Here is a 6,295-nt window from a genome sequence, read left to right on the forward strand (position 1 = left end):
CAGGCATTGTTTGACACGCTCCTTATTTTCGTTCCTTTAATCCTCACAGCAGTCTGGTGACAGTTTATTTCTTTGCTTTTCAGGCGCAGAAGCTGAGGCCTTACATCACCAAGGGCGCACAGATAGGCATGTTAGATACGAATTAAATCCGGGTCAACTTGCTCCCAAATCTAAATCCTTTCTATCATCCCCGAGGTAGGAGTACTGGACAAATTAACATTCGTATGGCATTTTTACATCTCTATTGCAGTTTGACATTCGTATTCAAATTTTACATTTGCATAGCCTACACAAAGTACTTACTTTTGGGCCTCACAAAAATCTTAAAATTGAGTGTGCAAAAATGACCCAGTTCTAGGAAAGAGCCCCTGAGAGTGCTCAGTTTCCCTGGGCACGATAGTTCAGCTCTTCTGGAACAAGCATCCAAGCCTCTCCACCTCCACTTTCTGTCTGCAGTGCTTGTCAATATGTCTGGCTTCTGATTATCTCTTGGCCCTAATGATCCTGGGAAAAGAAGACGGGTTCAGACCCAGCACCTTTGCTTTAGGATCTGTGTCTGTTGAGGGGGAGTTAAAGGATCTCGTTCTTTCCCAGATTCAGCTCATCACCTCTTCCTAAAGTCATCCCCTCACCTCCTCCTTTCTCCTGTTACCATTTCCCTCCACTCCTGATACTGGATTCTTCTTTCTGACAGGATAAACCATCTCTTGAAAACCCAAACAGGGAACCCCATTTCTTATTATTTCCTTGCTCCAATATAACAGGCTACAATCATATCAGGGACTTCACTGTTTTCTTTTTAAAGAGGAGGAAGTTGAAGGTACATTGTTTTCTCCTTAAAAGGAGGATCAAGTGTGCTCAGGGGGAGAAGGAACACGAGGAGATTCACAAAGACAGACAGAAAACAAATGCACTAAAATTGTACTTACCTCCTTGCCTTTCGTCTTCTCCATACTCAGAACAAGAATCCAGATTGATGAAAAGAAAGTTCTTACTTCCGAGCTGGCCCCTGGCCCAAGATTGCTCTTTCAGAAGTCTCCTCCCACTTCCTGCCACCCAGAGGCGCTCTTCTCTTGCACCTCCCCTCTGTTCCCTCCCCCACAATTTGTGAATGCTAATTTGTGTACTTTCTTATTCACGAGGTGGTTACTGTATGAATTAATAATACCATTACTGGCCTTTTCTGTGAGTTTTTTAACATAATCACCTAAAGGGTGGTTCAGGAGACATTGGGAAGTTGAAAACTCCTTCAGAAAAATTCCAAGAGAAAAATAAAAGTTTCCAGAGACTTGTGAATAGGATGTGTGAAAGAATTTAATGATGGAACTCGTGGAAACAATAGGATTCTGGGCCAGACTGATGGCTTTAAGAAAGCCAAACTCTTTTCATGCACCATATACATTCCATTTCTTAAGCAAGTTACTCGACCAATTAAAACTCCAGCGTTCCATCTGTACTAAAAATTAGCTAGCACCTTCCCATCTGCCAACAAAGAATTATAGTCATTTTTAAAGTCTGTTGATATTTGTAATGTACCGAATTCTAGGTTTAAAAGTTCACAGTCATTACTTTATTGTTCTCCATTTTATAGATGACAAAATTATGTATGAAATTGTACTGGTAACTTGCTCAATAGCACAGTAAGTGAGAGAACCAGCAATCAAGTCAAAGTGGGCCTGAATCTGTCCCCCAAGCCCTAACCTACTGACTCCCAAACAAGGTCAAGATTCTCTCAGAAATCCTTGCAACCGTCCCTCCTCACATCGTTCCTCCCTGTCAAGCTGGCAGCACTGGAGATGTGAAGGGAAGGAATTTCCCCGGTGAAGAACAGTGATCGTGGTGGGATCCAAACCTTCAGCTGTCAGATTACAAAGTCTGTGTTGTTTTTCTGTACATCTCATTGCTTACCCTAAAATGCTGAAGAAGAGATAATCCTCGCCCAGAGTGCAGGTGATAATTTGCTCACAGGATGGAAATATAAGAACAAAGGAAGTAAGTAGATGAGACCCACCCAGGAGTCGAGAAGGAAGTGTACAAGTGGACTGGGCGGGTCCCAAAGCACCAAGGAGGAAAGCAAGTATTTAGAATCCCGATCATCTGGGAAGTCGGACGGGGCTTTGTCTGATGGGTGATTACTCCGACTCACAGACAGCAACCAGTAAAGACTTGCTAGTGAAGTTTTAAATAAAGAGCTCGATTGAATCATCCTTCTTTTCCCAGTGTAACGGGAGGTAGCACTGCTGAGTTCTGAATTTACAAACCCCAATTTTGAGATATCTAATCCCAGGGAAGGTACGATCTGTAACTTGTGTGTAAATAGGTAGAGTGTGTGTTGGAATTTGATTTAGGAATTCTTTGAGCCACCACCATTTGGGGGAACACAATTCTAAAAGAAATGCAGCAACCATTCAAAAAGAAAACGGATTAGCTGATGTCCCGTGTATAAAGAAGATTAGTACAATTTGAAATATTTGAGCATAATTGTAAATAACACTACTGAGTTCTTGAATGAAGCAAAAAGCCAAATATCTTTTTAACAGGCTTGTTGGTGTTGTGGTAATTTATAAGCAAACTTGGGCAAAGTACAATGTATTTTTACTTCAGTTTCTCAAATGTAAAATAGAAATAACTGGAAATTTACTTTTTTTAGAAAAATAACTAACAAATTTATGTGCAAAATTTCTTATTAATGTTTGGTAGTCAAAAGAAAAACTGTTTACTGTTTTGTTTTTTTTTTTTTTTGAGGAAGATCAGCCCTGACTAACATCTGCTGCCAATCCTCCTCTTTTTGCTGAGGAAGACTGGCCCTGAGCTAACCTGGGTGCCCATCTTCCTCTACTTTATATGTGGGACGCCTGCCACAGCATGGCTTGCCAAGCGGTGCTTAGGTCCACACCCAGGATCTGAACCGGCAAACCCTGGGCTGCTGAAGTGGAACGTGCGAACATAACTGCTGCACCACCGGGCCAGCTCCAGTCTATTGCTTTTTAAAAATGTTACATCAAAAATACCTAAAGTTCTATCTATCTTGAGTTCAAAAAATATTCCTACCTCAATCTCCCATTCATTTATCGAACAACAATGTATTGGGTGTCTGCTATGTGCTCTGCACAAGAGAAACAGTCGTGGACAAAAGCAGACAAGGACCCTGCCCTCCCAAGCATACAGTTGGGAGAGAGGACAAACATTAAGCAAATAATATCAATAACTAATAATATAAGGAAATACTCTTTTACATGATTTTAAGTGCGTTATATTCATTTGTATGTACTATCAAAACAAATGTAAACTATTCAATTATGACACTTGAGGGAGCCAGCCTGTGGCCGAGTGGTTAAGTTCACATGCTCTACTTTGGCTGCCTGGGGTTTGCTGGCTCAGATCCTGGGTGCAGACTTATGCACCACTCATCAAGGCATGCTGTGGTGGCATCCCACAGAGAAGAGCTAGAACGACGTATAACTAGAATATGCAACTGGGGCTTTGGGGAGAAAAAAAGAAAAAGGAAGATTGGCAACAGATGTTAGCTGAGGGCCAATCTTCCTCAAAAAAAAAAAAAAAAAAGAGAGAGAGAGACCTGAATGATCTTGGGTCTTGTCTATTAAAAAAAAATTATGACACTAGAAAAGCAGGAAAGCTCTGCATGTATGACAGCCTGCAGGAGGGGTTTTGACCTCAGCAAGGCAGTCAGCAAAGTAGCGGATCCGAAGGAGCAGGTGAACTGCTAACTGAGTAGAGGAAGGAAGGATCTGCCCAGGAGACGGGCAGCACTCCTGAGGCAGCCCAGCTCAGTTCAGGAGCTAAAAGAGGGTTGCGTGGGGCTGAGAGAGGGAGGAGGAAATTGTAAGCTGAGTCTGGATAGGTTGGCTTTTTGCTCTTTAGGCTAAGAGCAATGGAAAGCTATGGGAAAATTCAAGGCGGGGTAGGGGTGGGCGGACTCTGATGAGCATTTTGTAAGTTGAGTTAGGAGGCGCCTGACGCCACGTTAGGCCTGAGATGCAGGCGGCTGGAGTAGCAATGGAGAGTTGTGGTTAAAAGCACAGACTGTATTTAAACCTCCCCACTACCAGCTGTGTGACCTCATGCAAGGTATCGCACCCCTGCAGGTCCCCCCATCATCCGTGAAACGGGAGAGGCGAAAACACCAGCCGTTACCCAGAAGGTTGGCGGGGAGTGAAGATGGCTCTCGTGTGTCCTGAATAAACAGTGTCTGGGGCGGCACATGTTGGGTCAATGCCAGCTGTTTCTATTATGACAGTGTTGGAGAGTGTTTAAAAACAAAATTCAACTGAGTACTTTTTAAAGATCTTATTGGCTTTATTCAATGATTCATAAATCAGGCAGCATCCAATCCAGCAGACAGAAAGGAGCTCTGAGGAGCTGGGCGATATGAAAGACATTTGTAGGCAGCAGGGAGCAGCAACAAGGAAGTTATGCTAGGCAAGAAAAGCAGATTGGTTATCGCAAAGTGACTTTCCTTTAGGGGCCGGCAGGAGTCTGTCAGGCAGATTACCTGACTAGTGCTCATCAAGCGATTCCTGATTGACTGGTTTAAGATTCGGTTTCAAGGAGGGCCGAAACTCTGAGTGAAGTCTCTGGTGACATGGAACTTAGCAAAAGTGACTCCATTTTCGATCTATTGTCTTGTTTTTAGCAAAAGGAATACAGATTTGTGAGATGAGGAGTACTCCTGCCATAGTTTTTTTTTTAAAGATTGACATCTGTTGTCAATCCTTTTTTTTTTTCTTTCCTTCTTCTTCTCCCCAAAGCCCCCCAGTACATAGTTGTATATTCTAGTTGTAGATCCTTCTGGTTCTGCTCCGTGGGATGCCGTCTCAGCGTGGATTGATCGGCGGTGCTAGGTCCCCGGCCAGGATCCGACCCAGCGAAACCCTGGGCCTCCAAAGCAGAGTACGCAAACTTAACCACTTGGCCACAGGGCCAGCCCTGCCATGGTTTCTTTTCTCTTCATTTTTGTGTGTATTTTCTTTTCAAAAAAAAGTTTTAATTGAGTAAAATGAGCTGAGTTAATGAGGCTTTTAGTTGTTTACCTGGAGGCAATGAATCTTCCAAAGTCATTAATCTGCATTTACGGAAGACAAAACAGGATTGTGTCACACGTAACCACCATTTCATGTTTGATGGAATGGAGAGATTGGCAGGCTGGTTGGAGAGCTTGTCTGAATCTCTCTGCGCTGTGTATTCCTAGAAGTCCTGGGTCAAAAGCTGGGCTTAAAAAAAAAATTATACATAGTTCAATTTATGTGCAGAATGATTTTACCAATTTATAACATGGCATGAGAACCCCTCATTCTCCATATCTGAGAGACTGGTATTTTAACAAGTATACTAGATCTTGACACACCTAATTTGTAGCAATTTACCTTTTATGTGTCTCCTATAGTGGGAAATCGTTGTTCTTTATGGGATTATTTTATTTTAGAAACAGGTGAGTCATTTAGAAGTAAATCTGGAAAGTAAATAGGCCATCAGGTTAGTTAATTACTTTGGTTCAAAAAGGGAAAAGTTGGAGGTGGACGGTAGAGCTGATATCGTGAAAGAACAAAACCCAATCTGTTTGTTTATAAACTGTCTCCCTCCCAACTTCCCCCCACTTCCCCCCTTCCTTCCTTCCTTCCATCACGTGGCAGGCACTAGCCATAAACAGGTGGTTCTGGTCCTTAATTACCTCACAGTAGGAGGAGTTTCAAACATGTGAGCAAACAAAGTGTTATTGGGTTCCTTCCTGAGTTTCCCTAGAAATTCTGCATGTATAATTTTATATTCTTTTTCTTAAAGAGGGACCTCCAAAGTTGTGTAAGTTTTAGGACCCACAGATCTGCTCCAATGGTGATACATAAATATGGAAATGTTTGTATAAAACAACAACCACCTTGAAAATCTCACCTAAGATGCTCTCCTTTTGCTTCCCACTACCAGCTCCCCCTTCCTCCCCCTAGTTATAAGTAACTGTGTCTCCTAGGGCCATCACTAGCACATATAAAATTTAGTATACATTCAAAAAAATAACACTTTGGGGCTGACAAATCGCAAAAAAGCATCCACTCAAGTGGACCAATTAGCAAAAAGTTGTCACTTCCTCCAGGCTGAGGCAGCTTTGAGCAAGGACACAAGGCTTGGCAAGTGACTCCTGAACTTTATTTCAGCCTCAGTTCATGTCTTTTCTCTGAGTGTCCAACTGAAGACCACAACCTATACAATTACCATGGCAGCTCTGGGTCCCTAGTTTATTTCAAATATGTTACTGAGTACATATTCAAATGCTTTTTCAAGC

The sequence above is a fragment of the Equus quagga genome, chromosome 4 (genome assembly GCF_021613505.1).
Source record: "Equus quagga isolate Etosha38 chromosome 4, UCLA_HA_Equagga_1.0, whole genome shotgun sequence".
In the NCBI taxonomy this organism is placed as follows: domain Eukaryota; kingdom Metazoa; phylum Chordata; class Mammalia; order Perissodactyla; family Equidae; genus Equus; species Equus quagga.